Source organism: Lissotriton helveticus, chromosome 5_1 (genome assembly GCF_964261635.1).
Source record: "Lissotriton helveticus chromosome 5_1, aLisHel1.1, whole genome shotgun sequence".
Taxonomy (NCBI): domain Eukaryota; kingdom Metazoa; phylum Chordata; class Amphibia; order Caudata; family Salamandridae; genus Lissotriton; species Lissotriton helveticus.
In genome coordinates, this window is record NC_136065.1 from 1,834,860,092 (window position 1) to 1,834,877,313 (window position 17,222).

Below are 17,222 nucleotides of genomic sequence, written 5' to 3' on the forward strand. Positions count from 1 at the left end.
TCGGAGGTGGGTAACTTGACGTGCGGAGTCCCACAGGGTTCCGCACTATCCCCATTATTGTTTAATCTTTATCTACAACCATTGATTAACTCCCTGGCCAATATGGGTTGCCGTGTGTTTAATTACGCTGACGACACCCAGCTGCTACTTAGCATAGACAATACGGTCTCCGCGCAGAAATATGCGCAGGATATTCTCAGATATGCAGTCAGTTGGATGACTGCAAATCTGTTGAAAATTAATCCTGAAAAAACTGAGGTTCTAGTGGTCTCGACTATAAGTTCCCCCTGGAGTGATCTATATTGGCCCCAGGAATTAGGTCCCACCCCAATACCATGTGACAAGGTAAAAAGTCTTGGTATTAAGATTGACTGCGAACTGTCAATGGCCAGCCAGATTTCCTCCGTTGTGTGGACTTGTACTGGTCTAATTAGGCAGTTGCGTAAGTTAGTTCCTCTTCCCTCCCCGTCCATGCTTCGCACGGTAGTCTCTGCTACAATCATCTCGAGGCTGGACTATGGGAATGCTCTCTATTTAGGTCTGCCGAAAATCTTGACCAATAGATTGCAGGTTGTCCTGAATGACGCCGCACAACTCATCTTCAGGCTCCCGAGAAGATCCCACGCCTCTCCTTTGTTACAGAGCCTTCATTGGCTGCCCATTAGGCAAAGGGCAGAGTTCAAAAGCTAATGCACGGCCCATAAGGCAATCTATGGGCAAGCACCTGCCTATATTAAAGAACGGTTGGAGGTGTATAAACCTGAACGAAGGCTGAGGTCTTCTGATGCTCAGCTGTTAGTTTGCCCACGGTTTAAACTAGCAACAAAGGGTGGGAGATCCTTTTCTGTTCTAACTCCTCAAATCTGGAACAGATTACCCGAGTCCCTTTGTAAAGAAGGCAATCTTCTGCGTTTTAGGAAATCGTTAAAAACACTTCTATTCAGGGAGGCTTTGGGTTCAACTTAGTCCGCATTATGTTACTGGTCTTTCCGATCTGCTAATAGTTGTTCTGTCCTTCGGTCATGAGCGCCTTGAGACCTGCTGGTGAGTTGGCGCTATATAAACCGAAGCTAACAATAACAATAACAATGTGATATGGGCAAGGGTCTGAGGGGACTCCAGAGTGGATGCTCTTCATGGTCTTGAGTGTGTTGTCTGTGGTGAGTGGAGTCCAGTTGAGTGGGATCTGTTGGGGTGCGGCGTGGTTGCGTGCAGTGGTGTCGGGCATGGTGGGAGGGTCTATGGGTGTTGAAGCTGTCGTAGATCCGCCTGATCCTGTGGTGGAAGAAGGTGCTGAGTCTGTTGCATAGGTCTTGGGAGGGTTGGACGTCTGTGGTTTTGCTGTTAGGCATGGCGAACTCCTTGAAGATGGTAAATACTTTTTGCTGTTGTGTGCGTTGACATTGATTCTGTCTTGGAAGGCCGTTTTCTGTGTGGTTTTGAGGAGGAGGTGGTGTGTGTTGACAGTGGTTTTGAAGTTTGTATGGGTTTCCGGGGTTTTGTTGTTTCTCCGTCTCTTCTTGAGTTGTCTACAGCTGCATCTTAGCGCCGGGAAACCTCCGGGTAGCTGCGCGCTTTATAAACTTAAATATAAAAATAAATACATCTGGACTCGTGGAGGGCGGGAGTGAAGCAACTGGCTTTCATAGAGTGTTGCTTGCCAGGTGCCTTTTTAAGGGGTGCTAGAGTGTCGATGCAGTTGGATATCCATTGGTGGAGGTTGCGTGATGAGGTGTTAGTGTGTGCTGATGTCGGTGGTGTGGTATTGCTGAGGAAGGCAGTGAGATGTTCTTCTGTGTCCTTGTTCCAGCTACAACTGGGGTGCGATGATGGTGGTGGTGTACAGTGGGTGTGATGAAGGCAACGTGCACGCATTGGTGGTCGGTCCATCGGAGTTCAGTGATGTGACTGTAGGGGATCTTTCTGCTGGCGGAGAAGATGGGGTTGACCATGTGTCCCACTGTGTGGGTCAGAAGGGTGACTAGCTGCTTGAGTCCAATGTTGGCGGGGTTCTCAAGAAGGGAGCGGGTGTTCTGGTCAGTGGGGTTGTCCAGGTGAAATTTGAAGTCGCCGAGTAGGATGTTATCGGTGGATGTGAGAGGCTGGGTTGCGATGAGGTTGACGATGGCATCGGTGAAGGGTGGGAGGGGGCCAGGAGGCCTCTAAACGAGGGTGTCGCAGAGGGTGGTGTTGGGGTTTGTCTGTATCTGGAAGTGGAGGTGTTCCATGGTTGTCGTTGGGTTGTCCGAGTGAGTGGCCAGGTAGAGTGTGTTCTTGTGGATGATGGCAATACCTTCTCCTGGTCGGTCGGCGCGATCCATGTGGGTAATTTTGTAGTCGTCGGGGATGGCAGTGGCGATGTCCGGGCCAGAGCTGAGGTCACTCCAGGTTTCTGTGAGGAAGGCGATGTCGGTAGAGGCAGCGTCAAGGAGGTCCCAGATTTCTGCGCCATGTTTGTGGAGGGAGCGCTTGTTGAGAAGGATGCAGCTGAGCCAGTTGGGAGTGCTGTTGGTCAGCTGGGTGGCAAGAGGAGCTGGAGTGTGGAGGTAGACAATGGTGTAGCTGCTGTTTTAGCAGGAAAAGGGTCTTTGAGTGTTTTTCAGTGACGCAAGGTGGCAGGCGGCGTGGTGTGTCTAAAATAAATGAATGTAACCTTGTGTAATATAACCGGTGTTCATGTAAAGTGCTTCAATATCTTGAGGTCGAGGTTGCACTATATAAAAATCGCAGCAAACTACACAAAGAAGGAAAAACAAAGCATTAATATAAAAAGGAGGGACAAGTAAATAACTATTTCGTGGCTGATTTGTACAAAGGGAAAACATAAAACATGGATAATTTGCAGCTTCCCCACTTAAATTGTGTTATCTTGGGCAAATATTTCACTTCACCAAACCTTGTTTTTCTTCATATTTGTGCATGAAAGCATGTTCAAATACATGAATCAGAAAACCAACTATACAAAAACCTATTTTGTTTGATGTAATAGACTAATGTTGCTCTATAATATTCTGTGCCACATAAAGGGTCCACGAGACAATCGCTTTGCCTGATCATTCACTAATGGCACTGTCACCAGTGTGAGGTCGGGGCAGGAATTACACAAAGTTTATGTTTAAAAACTATCACTTTTAGAAAGTACTTCTCAATGCAGAGCTACATTGTGACATATTGTCAAAGCTTCCATGTGTTAAAAAAATAAACTTTTTTGAATTTTGAAGAGACTGTATCATATTTTACTTGATGTTTGTTGTATGTTTTACATAGCAAACATTTTCAGGGCTCGGCTTGTGCATGGGCTTTAAGAGCCAAGCCAGAGCCATAGCACTGCGTTGGCTCGGCATTTCCTGTTAGTGTGATGGCTCACCCAACTCCACACTCAAAACTAACTGCCTAATTTTTAGTTTTAAAGACAGTACAATAACAATTACAACATTCCAAGGTTGAGATGGAGGAATCAATTAACAGGTGCCATCTCCATGGACTCTTCTGCTGTGACTGGGTGGGTCAAAGTTCATGATTGGTTGGGCCTGGCTCACCTGGCGCCCCTGCCAGAACCGGGCCTGCATGCACACTTTGTCACTGCTGAAACCCTTGGGTCCAGCTAGCGCTACACAAAACTTCAATAAATATAAAAAAATTAACTCAGGCCATCCAGCCCCAAACCATTCAAGGGTGGATCGCATTCAGCCAAAGGCCAGTAAATATCTGTGAGATAAGGGCAGGGCCACTGCAATTATGTGCCAGGGAAAGGCCAAATTATGTGGTGATGTTGAGTAAGTTATGCAGCAGGAAAAGGCAAACTGTGCGGCTTAATGCGACACATTTTATGATTGTAATACTTCATTATATTGTCATTTTTACACTTGTTAACACTGCCTGGGCATCAGTTGCACCTCGTTAGTACCAGTTGAACACCTACATAAAGCAGTAAGCAACAAAAAGGTGACCAGACAAGCTTTGCAAAGAGCTTTAAACTGCGCGGCAACATGTTTTTAGTAACTTTTTAACCTTTTGAGCTAGAAACAAAAATGTTGTTAAAATCTGCAGAATATGCCGCATATGGTGGATTAGGAGGCAAATGCGGCAAATCTATAATTAAGCGAAAATCACCGCGGCCGCACAATTGCATAATTTCAGTGGCCCTGGATGTGGGACACTCGGGCCCCTCATCGAAGTGAGAGAGCACAAGTTTGAAAAAAATGTATAAGTACGACATATTTACAAGCACGTAGTTAGTTTAAACATGTTTTGCACACGAGTGTTTTATATCTAGGAGTGAAAATATACAGAGTGTTTTATATTTAGTAGCGAAAGGTATAGAATGTTAAGTAGAGTAACTATAATTATAACGGTGTGAGATTAATGTAGAAATGTTGGAATATATGTGAAAACCTCATGTTCTCATGTTAAAAGGATCATGCCCGAATTAAATGTAACTTTGAAATCCAGTAATGTGTAGGCCTTAGGGCAATTCACAGCAAACCTGAACGTGCTGCTAAATTAATGTGAGATAAGGTTGACATGGTTCTTCCAAATGTACTATTGAACTTAGGGTTAAAAGTATATGCTTTATAGATGTGTTATTTTAGAAACGTATGCTAGTTAAGAATGTTTGCTGTTTAAATCAAGTTAACGTTTTAAGAGTGCAGGGACCTGCTGCATGTAAATCAAGTAGGCCAGAGGAGATAATGTCATGTCGTTTAAATCGTCATGTGCTCGTTAGAGAAGAGGTCGCGAGGTGTCCAGCACAGAGCTCTGAGAGTGTTTTACGACTAAAGATATGGTGGAGTCTGGAATTTGAGGCCCACTGCAGGACGAGCTGTATGCAGGTGCGAGGGTCCTAATCAGCTCGAATGAAAGGGACTTTGTTCAGTGGCGCCTTGCGCAGGCCTGTAGGAGTTTCCAGGAATTTCAGGGGGTATCAGCGCACTGGAGAAGAAGCCTGGGAACCAAGGTCAACTATAACGAGGGTCTTCAAGAGTACCATCATGGAGTTTGCCGCGCAAAGATGTACCACGTGAGGGGCGTCCCAAGGGGCGTTTCTATTGAAAATGTGATTTGGTATTAGGGAAAGAGACCCGGGAGGAGAGCAGAGCAGATGATTTTGGGAGCCTAAGGAAGCGGATGGGTAGGCAGATAGGCTGATCAGGAGAGACCCATTATCAGAGAAGAGACAAAGAGAAGTGCGTGATCTTCTTAGGAAGTCACCACGGCTGACACCTAGAGGGTTAAGATCTTGCTAAGTAGGGATGTCACTTAGTATAGTGTAGGGACAGACTAACTTTAATTTTCTTTTCTGTAATGACTTTGAGATTGCAACTTATATCTATTTTGACAACCCTTATGGTTTTTGAGCTTGTACTTATTATTTTGTTCTTCAGACTTAGATTATTCAAGAAGTTCATGTTTATAGTGATACCAATTTACCTTTTGAATCTCATTTTGAGAAGTTTGTATCTTCAGTTATCTTTGACTTTATATTAAATCTTTAAAACTTAAATTTGGTCAGTGGTCATTTAGAGTGGTGTAAGTTCTTAAATTGATTGACTTATTGCGAGATTACCTTTTACTCAACGACAGGTACCAACGATTCAGTCGACATAGTTTGGGATTTGGTAAGATAATTAGTAACCAGTAATCCCGCGTTAGCAGTTGGTAGCAGAGTGAGGATGGTTATCTTCTTGAGGAAGGTAATCTAGGGAGGTTAGTTTACCCCAAGGCCCGAGACGTCGAGAGACGAGCAGCGGAAGAATCGTGTGCCGAAAGGTGCAGACAGTGCGAGAAAAGCAGCAGTATCGGAGAGTGAGTATAAAAAGGGTCATGCGTGAACAGATTGCGGTGTTTTGTGTTGTATTTGTATTGTAATGTCTTGCGGAGTTGAATGCCTGTAGTGTGAATGAGAGAAGGTTGTGAGCGCGCGCAACCTGGTAAGCTGGTTACCTGGTAAACGGGTGAACTGGTGAAATCTTAAGTTCAGGCCAGAGCTTAAGTGGTTTTGGGTGTATCGAACATCCAGGGTAGTTGTCGACCATAGTACGGAGGTCACGAGGTACCATTGACCGCCGTGGATCCAAGATAGGGGGAGTGTAAGAGTGAGTGTATGAGTAACGGACGCTGGTCGAAAGTTACTGCGTGTGAGTAACCTATCGGAGAAGGCGATTGTCTGGAAGTAAACGGAAAGACATTTCGCCAAGTTAAGGTGACAACTACAGAAAGACTGTGGGCGTACAGTCAAAGAAAGGTGATCGCTTGGACGGAAGTAATCATTTTTCGGAGTATGAATGGGACGCGTGCATGACCGAGGAGACGAGCTGAGAAAGGAGGGGAACTGCTGCGAAGGGGGACGGGTGACGTCGGCTAGAGCCGCGCTGTGATTGAGCGGTTGGTGTGACGTTAGCTAGAGCCGCGCTCTGGTTGGGCGACTAGAGTGACGTCGGAGGAAAGTCGCGTACGGATAGGCCAGTTAGTGAGAACGGCGCTGAGATTGGTGGATTGTCATCAGGAAGTAAATAAACGCGGAGAAAAGAGAAATCATGAAGTGTTTTAAGTGTTTGAGAGGGATTTTTAAACGTAAACGAAGTGAACATTATTACGGGGAGGAGGCTCCGCCGGAGGGTACGCCAGCTCATTATATGGCAACGAATGTGGGGCTGCATACCATATTGTGGATTGGGGCTTGGAATAAGCTTACGGAAGGGAATGAGGAAATGCAGTTCCCGAGGTACGGGACGTTTAAATTAGAGGTGTTACATCGGCTAAAAGCAACCATGTCCTCATTGAAACCCTCGCCCAGACCAACACAGTTTGAGGCTCTTAATGCATGGATTAAGGCTGCACACGACCGAAATTTGAACAGGCGTCAACAAAGACTGACGCGATCGGTAAGGGCAGTGCGAGATTCCAAATGGGATGAGGAGGAAAAGCGTTGGAGGGTACAGACTATTGAGGTGGAGAAAATGTATCCGATGAGGGAGGTGTCAGGAGGAGGAAACCTCATGGAAGAAGACGAGGAAAGCGAGTCGGAGGACAATCTGATAAACAGATTGTTAATGGATAGACCACCTCCGAGAGTTGAGGAAATTGAAGATAGAGGGCTTGCAAGGGAAGATGGGAATGACATAGAGGGATATACACCACTCCCTATATCGGAATGGACACCTATCAAAAGTGGAGAAACACCTCAAAACAACACTGTACAGAGTGTAGTGGGAAGGTTTGTGGTGCAGAAAACGCCAACCACCGAAAGGGCTGAGTCTGTGGGATTACCAGACGCTCTTCAAGTGCCTGTGACCATAGGACCCATAGTTTCGATCTATAACCCTGAGAGAGATAGGGGGGAACAACAAAGGCAATTGGATAGAGAAAGGATCGAGATGGAAAGGAGGAATAATGTGACAAATGCATGGAAACAATTGCCAGGATCAGTAACATGGAATACCCCATTAGACATAACTGTCGGTCCCAATTCAGAACAGGGAGGTCCGAGAGGACCAATGGATCTAAGGGGACCACGGCCAAGATCCTATTCAGAGTTAAGAGCTGATTTGAGGGAATGGGACGGGTCCATAGTATCTCCAAGTAACAGGACAAGAACAGAACCAGAGTGGGAAAGCAGGGGTAACGGGACTGTATCTCATTGTGGGGCCAGCGAAAGCAGTCAGGGCCGGGAAGGCCAAAGTCAAGAGAATAGAGGGGATGCATGTCCTACAAATCAGAGAGAACAGCCGGAACAAAATACTAGGATTGTAGAATGTGAGGAAATGTCCCGTCTCTGGGGGAAAGGAGGAGATGAGGCGGTACGGGCTTTTCAGAATAGGTTTAGGTGCCTTCATCATACACTCGGGGAAGACGTTCAACATTGGAGAAAGGAGAACAGCGATAGGTCCCGCCACGCCTCGAATAATCAGGAATCACAGGGAAGTAGGGAGGAAAGAGGGAGTAATGGAACATCTTACCCTGCATCCCGTGAAACTAGCCAGGATGGGGAGAGAGAGGCTAGGAGGCATGAAGGAGTGTTTCACCACCCACCCCGAGAAGATGGAAAGGCATGGGACCTAGAGAGATGGGAACAGGGGAGGACTCCCTATAATTCACCAATACCTAAACGTAGATCTCGGAGCTGGGATGGGAGAGATGCGGATGGAGGAGCTAAATTGAGTGTCTTAAAAGCTGAAATTAAGGCAAAAAGGCTTGATGTTACTAGTTTAAAATCAGATGTTGATGAGATAATAGATGGAACATTGCCTTTGGAAAGGATAGAATTGTATGAACAGGATGAGTTATTGTTCATGGCAAAGGATATTACTAGGAAAGCTAGAGCGTTTCATGAGAAACTGACTGATTTGGCAGATAGATATGCCGTGGATTTGTCTAGGACAAGGGCATTACAGAGTAACCACAGATTACAGTACGCAGACCAGGATCTAGATGAGAAGAGAACTACTGGATTAAAAACACACATAAGAGAGCTGGTATCAGGGATAAGAGTGTGGAGGGAACTGGATAAATGGGAAGAAAGGTGGTCGAAAAAGGGCACGGTTAGACGAAGTACAAATGTGATGACCCCAGAGGGAAGGGTAATGCATATGGAGGCATTCCCTTTGCGAGAAATATCAAATGGAAATTATGTACATGTGCCCTGGAGTAGAGGAGACTTAGCTGCATTCACCAACTCATTTCCGAAGTTGCGGGACAATCCAGTAGAGTGGTATAAGCAGGTAGAAAGGTTTGTTAAAATTTCGAAGGTATTGTGGATTGATTTGAACACGTTGTTTGACATCGTGGTCCCATCTGATCTGTGGACCCCTTGTAAGACTAGTGTTGAATGGCCAAATACTGTGAGGGATCTTCGGACTAATGGACCGTCCGAGATTGTCATGCAAAAGTATGAAAGGGTAATAGCATGGCTGAAAGATAAGGTACCACCACAGGACATAGATTGGGTAAAAATAGACCGAACAAGGCAGGAACCCAAGGAGACAGTTCACGAGTTTTATGAAAGGTTATTGAAAACATTCAAGCAATACAGTGGACTAGATGTAATGGATCCCAAAGATATAGGGCAGTTTGTGTCAAAGTTTGTCTTGGGGTTGAGACCTGATATTTGTTTGATGATACAGCAACATTTAATCTGTTGGCAGAACAAACCACTAGATGAGATTTTACGTTATGCGAGGTACTGTAGTGACGAGATAGATTCTAAAGCCAAGAATCTAAAGGAGAAATTGATGGTGGTGCAAATGCAGTCCGCTGGGAAGGGTGGCCAACAGAAGCAGGGGATGGGATGAAAACCAAACGGTCAGAACAAAGATAATGAAGAAGGGCAGAGACCTAGGATAGACTTTGCCACTTTAAAGAAAACGACAAAGTGCCATCAGTGTCACCAGGTGGGGCATTGGCGACGCGAGTGTCCCTTTAACCCTGAAAATGGAGAGCTAGAAGTAGAAGAGCAGGTCCAAGAAGTCCCAGTGCAAAAGGTGACAGTCCCAAGTAGTAAGGTGGCCAAAGGGGAGACTTCGGCTCCACGGGCCCAATTCCCACAGCCACCGAAGATAGCAGCTGGGGGAAAGGTCTTTAAACAAATGCCTCTGTTTATCGAGGAAGAAAAGTGTTATTACATTGATCCATTGACAGGACAACGGGTGAGCAGTGAAGAGGACTGTACCCTTGGGGCAGTCCTAGAAGTGGATCAAAGAGGGCCATTTGTTGAGGCAGAAGTGGCAGGGTGACCCACTACGTTCTTAGTGGACACTGGGGCTACTCGTTCGACTCTGAGATCAGCGGTGGTTCCAGACTTGCCAATGTCAGGGGAAACTATTCAGGTGGTAGGAGTCGCAAATAAAAGAATGACTAGTCCTTTGACAGAACCAGTGTCTGTGAAAATTGGAAACCACATGAACGAACATCAGTTTGTGGTTTGTGACTCGAGTCCGGTATGTCTGTTAGGAAGGGATTTGTTGTGCAAATTGAACTGCACCATATACTGCACCCCGCAAGGAGTGGAGGTACAGACTACCGACGAAGATGCTACTTTTAAGGTGGCCAATTCGAAATCTTGTGTAGAACTATATCCTACTCTGACAATAGAAGATCTTCCCCAAGACCTACGAGATGCAGTGGCGTCAGAGGTATGGGATTTCACAGGAGAAGAAATAGGATTGATTAAGGGGGTAGAGCCGGTAAAAATATTGGTAAAACCAAATGTTGAGTTTCCAAGAACGCCTCAATACAAATTGTCCCAGGAAACGATTGCGGGAATAAAACCTGTGATCGAGTCAATGATACAACAGGGAATACTGAAAGAAATCGTGGGTAGTCCTTGTAACTCCCCGATTATGGGTTTGCAGAAACCTAGCGGGAAGTTTAGGATAGTTCAGGATTTACGAAAGATTAACAACATAGTCGTTTCATGTTGTCCCGTGGTACCGAATCCATCAGTGATATTGTTTCAAATACCATGTCAAGCAGAATGGTTCACAGTGATAGATCTTTGTCAGGCTTTCTTTTCAATCCCATTGGATGAAGAGAGCAGGTATCTTTTTGCTTTTAAAATGGAAGATCGCGTTTTAACATGGTGTCGAATCCCACAAGGATTCACAGACAGCCCATCCATCTTTAATCAGTTGTTGAAGAAGAATCTTGAGAATCTAGTACTGCCACAGAACTCGGTTCTGGTACAGTACATAGATGACCTACTTGTTGCGTCAGAGACAGAGGAAGCTTGTAAAGCAGATTCAATTGCCTTACTGAATCATTTAGCTGAAAATGGACATAAGGTATCTCCGAGCAAGTTGCAGTATTGTCTGACAGAGGTACAGTATCTAGGGCATAGGTTAGAAAAAGGGAAACGTAAGGTGTCCCCAGAGAGGATTGAGGCGATAATGAAAATGAATGCGCCTACAACACAGAGAGAAGTTAGAATGTTCCTAGGAATGGTGGGTTACTGCCGACAGTGGATAGTTAACTTCTCACTGAAAGCAAAGCCCTTACAGAAACTGACGCACAAGGAGGTGAGTGATCCGGTACCATGGGATGAAGAATGTCTGGTGGCGTTTTTACAGCTGAGAGACGATTTATGTCGTGCTCCGGCTCTGGGAATGCCAGATTACGAAAAGTCATTTTCACTCTATTGCTGTGAGAGAGAGGGATGTGCTTTGTCAGTCTTGGCACAGACCCACGGAAATGCCCGTAGACCAGTTGCATATTTTTCGGCTACATTAGATCCAGTAGCCGCAGCGTTGCCCGGATGTCTCAAATCCGTTGCTGCAACGGGTGTCAGCATTGAAAGGAGCGAGAGTATTGTGATGGGACATCCAGTAGTGGTGTATGTACCACATTCAGTTGAATTGCTAATGACCAGGACGAAGACGCAGCATCTGACCAATAGTAGGCTCACGCGCTACGAGCAAGTTATACTTGCCGCAGAGAACGTGACTCTCAGGAGATGCTCTGTCTTGAATCCTGCTACTTTGATGCCATTACCTACTGTGATAGAAGGCGAAGGATGTGAAGACCACGATTGCCTTGATGTGACTGAACTATGCACGAAACCCAGACCAGATATTGTGGATGAGCCATTGTCTGACCCCGATGAAATTTACTTTGTTGATGGCTCATGTTTAAGAGACGATACTGGTCGGTTGAGAGCAGCTTATGCTGTTTGTACCATTACTGGAGTTGTGGAAGCCGCTTGCCTGGAAGGAGTACATTCCGCACAGGTAGCAGAAATTATTGCCCTAACTCGTGCCTGCATTGCAGGAAACGGAAAGAGAGTCACCATATACACTGACAGCCAATATGGTTTCGGTGTGGTTCATGATTTCGGGCAGTTGTGGTCTCAGAGGGGTTACATGACCTCCTCTGGTTCGCCCATTCGAAATGGAGAATTTGTGCGGCTGTTGTTAGAAGCATTGCAAGGTCCAGTTGATATCGCAATAGTAAAATGTGTAGCTCATACTAAGAATACAGATTTTGTGTCACAAGGTAACAGATACGCTGATGAAGTCGCACGCTATTGTGCGGAACAAAATTATTCTTTCTCAAAGGTGGAAATAGAAGGTGCAGAAGAAAAGACTGAATTAAGTATGATGTTAGAAACTGTAGACACTTGGGAGGATTTAAGAATAATGCAGGAGAACGCACCTGAAACAGAGAAAAAGGCATGGGAAATAGCAGGTTGCGTGAGAAGCGAAATGGATTTTTGGGTTTCAGCAGATGGGAGGGCTGTGTTACCTGAAGAATTAGCTAATCCCATGGCGAGAGAAATACATGGTCCAGTACATCTAGGAAGGGATGCTATGATGAGAGTGTTTAGGCAAACTTGGTATTGCCCTAAATTTAGAATAGCAGCAGAATCAGTATGTAAGCGATGTGTTACCTGCCAACAACTGAACGTAGGCAAACGAACACCAGTCACACTGAGTCACATTGGGAGGTCGGGGGGGCCTTTCAATAGAATGCAATTAGATTTCATCGAAATGCCAAGAGTCAATCGCCTTAGGTATGTGTTGGTGATTGTATGCGTATTTTCCAGATGGGTTGAAGCGTACCCTACACGTAGGTGCGATACACTCACAGTGGCTAAATTGTTGCTCAGGGAGTTGATACCGCGCTTCGGGGTGCCTGCCTCTTTGGAATCTGACAGAGGAAAACATTTTAACAGCGAAATAGTGAAGATGTTGTGCTCCACACTGAATATCGATCAAAAGCTGCATTGTAGTTATCGACCAGAAGCTTCAGGAATTGTGGAACAAGTGAATGGCACTTTGAAGAATAGATTGGCTAAAGTAGTGGCATCCACATCTTTGAGTTGGCCAGATGCTCTTCCTTTAGTGCTCATGATCATGCGCAGCACCCCTGACAGGAGGACAGGTCTTTCTCCCCACGAGATCCTGATGGGGAGGGCCATGAGACTTCCTACAGTTCCAACTACTGCCCTACTGAATATTACAGATGATCTGATCTTAGATTATTGTAAAGGACTGTCTGACGCCATCCATTCTGTGTCCCTTCAGGTGCATGCGGTTGAAGTTCCAGCATCGAGGAACCTGTGTCATGACCTGAACCCAGGGGACTGGGTCTTGGTTAAAAAACACGTCCGGAAGAACTGCCTAGATGTTCGCTGGCGTGGGCCCTTTCAGGTAATCCTGATAACGAACACCGCGGTGAAGTGCGGGGGGCTGCCAAATTGGATCCATGCATCCCATACTCGAAGAGTTCCAGCACCTCTAGAAGGAACAGCTCCTATCCCAGACGAAAGCCCGGAAGTGGAAGAAGAGTCGCAAGAAGGGATTGCAGCAGCTGAAGAGGTGTCGGAAGAAGTTGGGAACGCAACGGATTCAGAAGAAGAGCGAAGGCAGGACGGCAGTGAGACGGAAGACGCAACTGAAGGAGAGAGCAGAAGTGAATACGACTCAGACTCAGATCCGTATCAGAGCGACCAAGAACCAAGTGAGAGGACAAGGAATAGGAGAATAAGGCTTGGAGCTGCCACTTGGCCAACAAGGAGAAGAAGGCTAAGTTTGAGGTCGGCCCAGGAAGAAACGCTTACTCCTATATCCGAAGACTCAGATCCAGAAGAAGATATCCAGGATCAAGCCGAGGAGGGTCTTAGAAGATCAAGGAGGGTGCGAGTGCCTAGTAGAAGATACTCTACTCCCGACTGGACCTACCTTGTTGCAGATGTCTGGGAGACACAGAACAGGGAGGATCAGGGAAGTGGAACTGATCAGAACTGACCCGATCATCACAGTGCAAATAAGGTTTCTACTGCCAGGAGCGGAGACCGAAAGGTTGCTGACACTCAACATCGTTCATCCTGCTCTCCTGAGTGGAATAAGAAAATTGATTTTAGAGACAGTTGAGTTTCCAGTTTGCTGTTCACGATATCCAATATTGGAGGGAACTCTTCTTCGTTTGGAAATGCTTGAGCGAGTAGTAGAAATGCTAGGAGCGCTTATTGTTGTGGATTAATACCATATTGTGAATGTCTTCAAAGGGGCGCAGAACTGGAAAGGTGAAGAAAGTGATCTTGATTAGAACGGACCCCTTTGTAATAGTGGATGTAGAACTGATAGTACCAGGAGTGGAAATTGAAAAAACGTTAACTCTCAATTTCGTCCGTCCACTTGTCCTGAGCGAAATAAGGAGAATAATCCTAGAAAAAGTTGACTTTCCATGTTGTGGTACGAACTGCCCAGAACCTGAGGGAATGATACTTCGGATGGACATTTATGAAGACGTAGTGTCACTCCTTGAGTCATACATAACTTCAGACGAAAATAAGACTTTTGAAAGGAAATTGTAAACTTGTTGCAAGATAACCTAGCGCCGAGTGGAAGAAGAAAAGTGATAGGGGTTTCCTTTTAGCGGATGGAGAAGGGCTAGGGTTGTCTAATTTTCTACTGGACTTTGAACTGTTTTGCGGAAATAAATTGTCAAGCTTCCAAGTGTTCAAAGAAAGACATTGCAAGAGAGAAAGACTTTGTGAAGAAGAAGTGAATGCTGGAAGAAAGTCAAGAACTATACTGTTTGAGAACATGGAGGCTGGCAACCCGAACCGCAGGGCAAAATGTATAGCTGTTACACTTTTAGGAGTAGTGGTTTCTCTTATAATTTTAGTGGTAACTGTTTCATTCCTAGTGGGACACGAAGGGGATGAAACCGCAGTCAAGGACGATAAGGGAGTATCAACACCGAAAACTACCATTATTAAAGAGAAGGGAAACATCAATGAGAAAGACAAAGCGTTGTTAGATGCAGAAATAAAAAGGCTTCACACAGATGAGTCACAGGGAAATTACAAGTCAAATGCTTATGCTAAATTGCTTTATGAATATGTTGATGCCATGGAAGTGAAGGATTGTTACGTTTGTATGCAATTACCAGCTTCAGTGGAGGAGGGTATCAGATACCATCATCTTCCGTTGACGTATGGAATAACGTGTAGTTTATTGTTGAGCATGTTTTATGGACGGGAAGGATTCGAGTATTATTTCTCGAATTTCGACTCGACATTGCCAGAGGTTCCGAATTTCAAGCATTTGAACAAATGGGACTACTACAAAAGCGAAGACAGATTACACAAATGGTTTATTCCATGGAAAACGTTAGATACTTCACATGCTCGAAGAAACAATCTGACTTGTCAAATATCAGAGGTTGAGAAAAAGTTTATAGCACAGGTAGATACTAGATACAGGAGGCAGAAGATTTTGAAAGCATCAGGACAATGGGAAACAGATTGGACCAAGGAGGAAAGGGCACATCAAAGAAAGGGTAGTATTGGTCCAATTGCTTTGGATAAGGATAAACGGGGAAAACTGTGCATACACAGGAGTTACTCTTATTATGAAAACTTTTATGTAGGTCAAGTCCATTGTGAACATGCCTTTCAATTGGAGTATTACTCTAAGAACTTTTTGAAAGGGATGCAAGCAATACCAAATGTATATTTTGTATGTGGAAGAAATGCCTATGTGAAGTTACCAGATAATTGGTACGGATCATGTTATTTGGCTGTTGTCTTCCCTAAAATATATCATGTTGAGAATTTAGACACGCCTAAGAAAGAAATATCAACTAGATGGAAGCGAGGGCTGGGTGCAGCAGAAGTAGTTGGAGATGTACTCGGTGCTGCATTCCCTTTCTTAGGATTGATAATGAATGACATCAAAATTAGGAGGTTAGCTACAGTCGTAGATAGGCTATCTGCCAGTACTGCAAGATCATTGATGCTGATAGAAGGTGAGATGCAATCGATTAGGGCAATGGTTCTTCAGAACCGACTTGCTCTAGACGTTCTGTTAGCAAAAGAGGGAGGAGTCTGTAAGGCTTTGAAGGTCCAGGAATGCTGTACTTACATTCCAGACAATTCAAAACCTTTAGAGAAGTATATACAAAACATCACTGCCATACACTACGAAATTGAGGACCTAGCAAAGGTAAATGTGTGGGAAAAAGTAGGTCATGGAATGGGTAAAGTTGGAAGTTGGTTTGCCAACTTAGGAAAGGGTATCGTTTGGTACATACTGAAACCCATCATCATAATAGTGATTTGTGTAATCACTTTGTGGGGATTGGTGCGTTTGTATCAATGTTATAGAGCAAATAGGTTGCAGAGAACTATGAGGAAACAGGAGGAAGAGTTGACAGCGATGCAGGACACTCAATATAAGAGTCTGAAAGCATTAGAGAGTATGAAAAGAAGTGGCACAGCCATGTCTTCTCTTTGAAGGGTTCTACATTTTTTGGTGTCTTGGTGATGATGACCCCTGAAGGTCATCAAAGGGGGGACTGAGAGAGCACAAGTTTGAAAAAAATTTATAGGTACGACATATTTACAAGCACGTAGTTAGTTTAAACATGTTTTGCACACGAGTGTTTTATATCTAGGAGTGAAAATATACAGAGTGTTTTATATTTAGTAGCGAAAGGTATAGAATGTTAAGTAGAGTAACTATAATTATAACGGTGTGAGATTAATGTAGAAATGTTGGAATATATGTGAAAACCTCATGTTCTCATGTTAAAAGGATCATGCCCGAATTAAATGTAACTTTGAAATCCAGTAATGTGTAGGCCTTAGGGCAATTCACAGCAAACCTGAACGTGCTGCTAAATTAATGTGAGATAAGGTTGACATGGTTCTTCCAAATGTACTATTGAACTTAGGGTTAAAAGTATATGCTTTATAGATGTGTTATTTTAGAAACGTATGCTAGTTAAGAATGTTTGCTGTTTAAATCAAGTTAACGTTTTAAGAGTGCAGGGACCTGCTGCATGTAAATCAAGTAGGCCAGAGGAGATAATGTCATGTCGTTTAAATCGTCATGTGCTCGTTAGAGAAGAGGTCGCGAGGTGTCCAGCACAGAGCTCTGAGAGTGTTTTACGACTAAAGATATGGTGGAGTCTGGAATTTGAGGCCCACTGCAGGACGAGCTGTATGCAGGTGCGAGGGTCCTAATCAGCTCGAATGAAAGGGACTTTGTTCAGTGGCGCCTTGCGCAGGCCTGTAGGAGTTTCCAGGAATTTCAGGGGGTATCAGCGCACTGGAGAAGAAGCCTGGGAACCAAGGTCAACTATAACGAGGGTCTTCAAGAGTACCATCATGGAGTTTGCCGCGCAAAGATGTACCACGTGAGGGGCGTCCCAAGGGGCGTTTCTATTGAAAATGTGATTTGGTATTAGGGAAAGAGACCCGGGAGGAGAGCAGAGCAGAT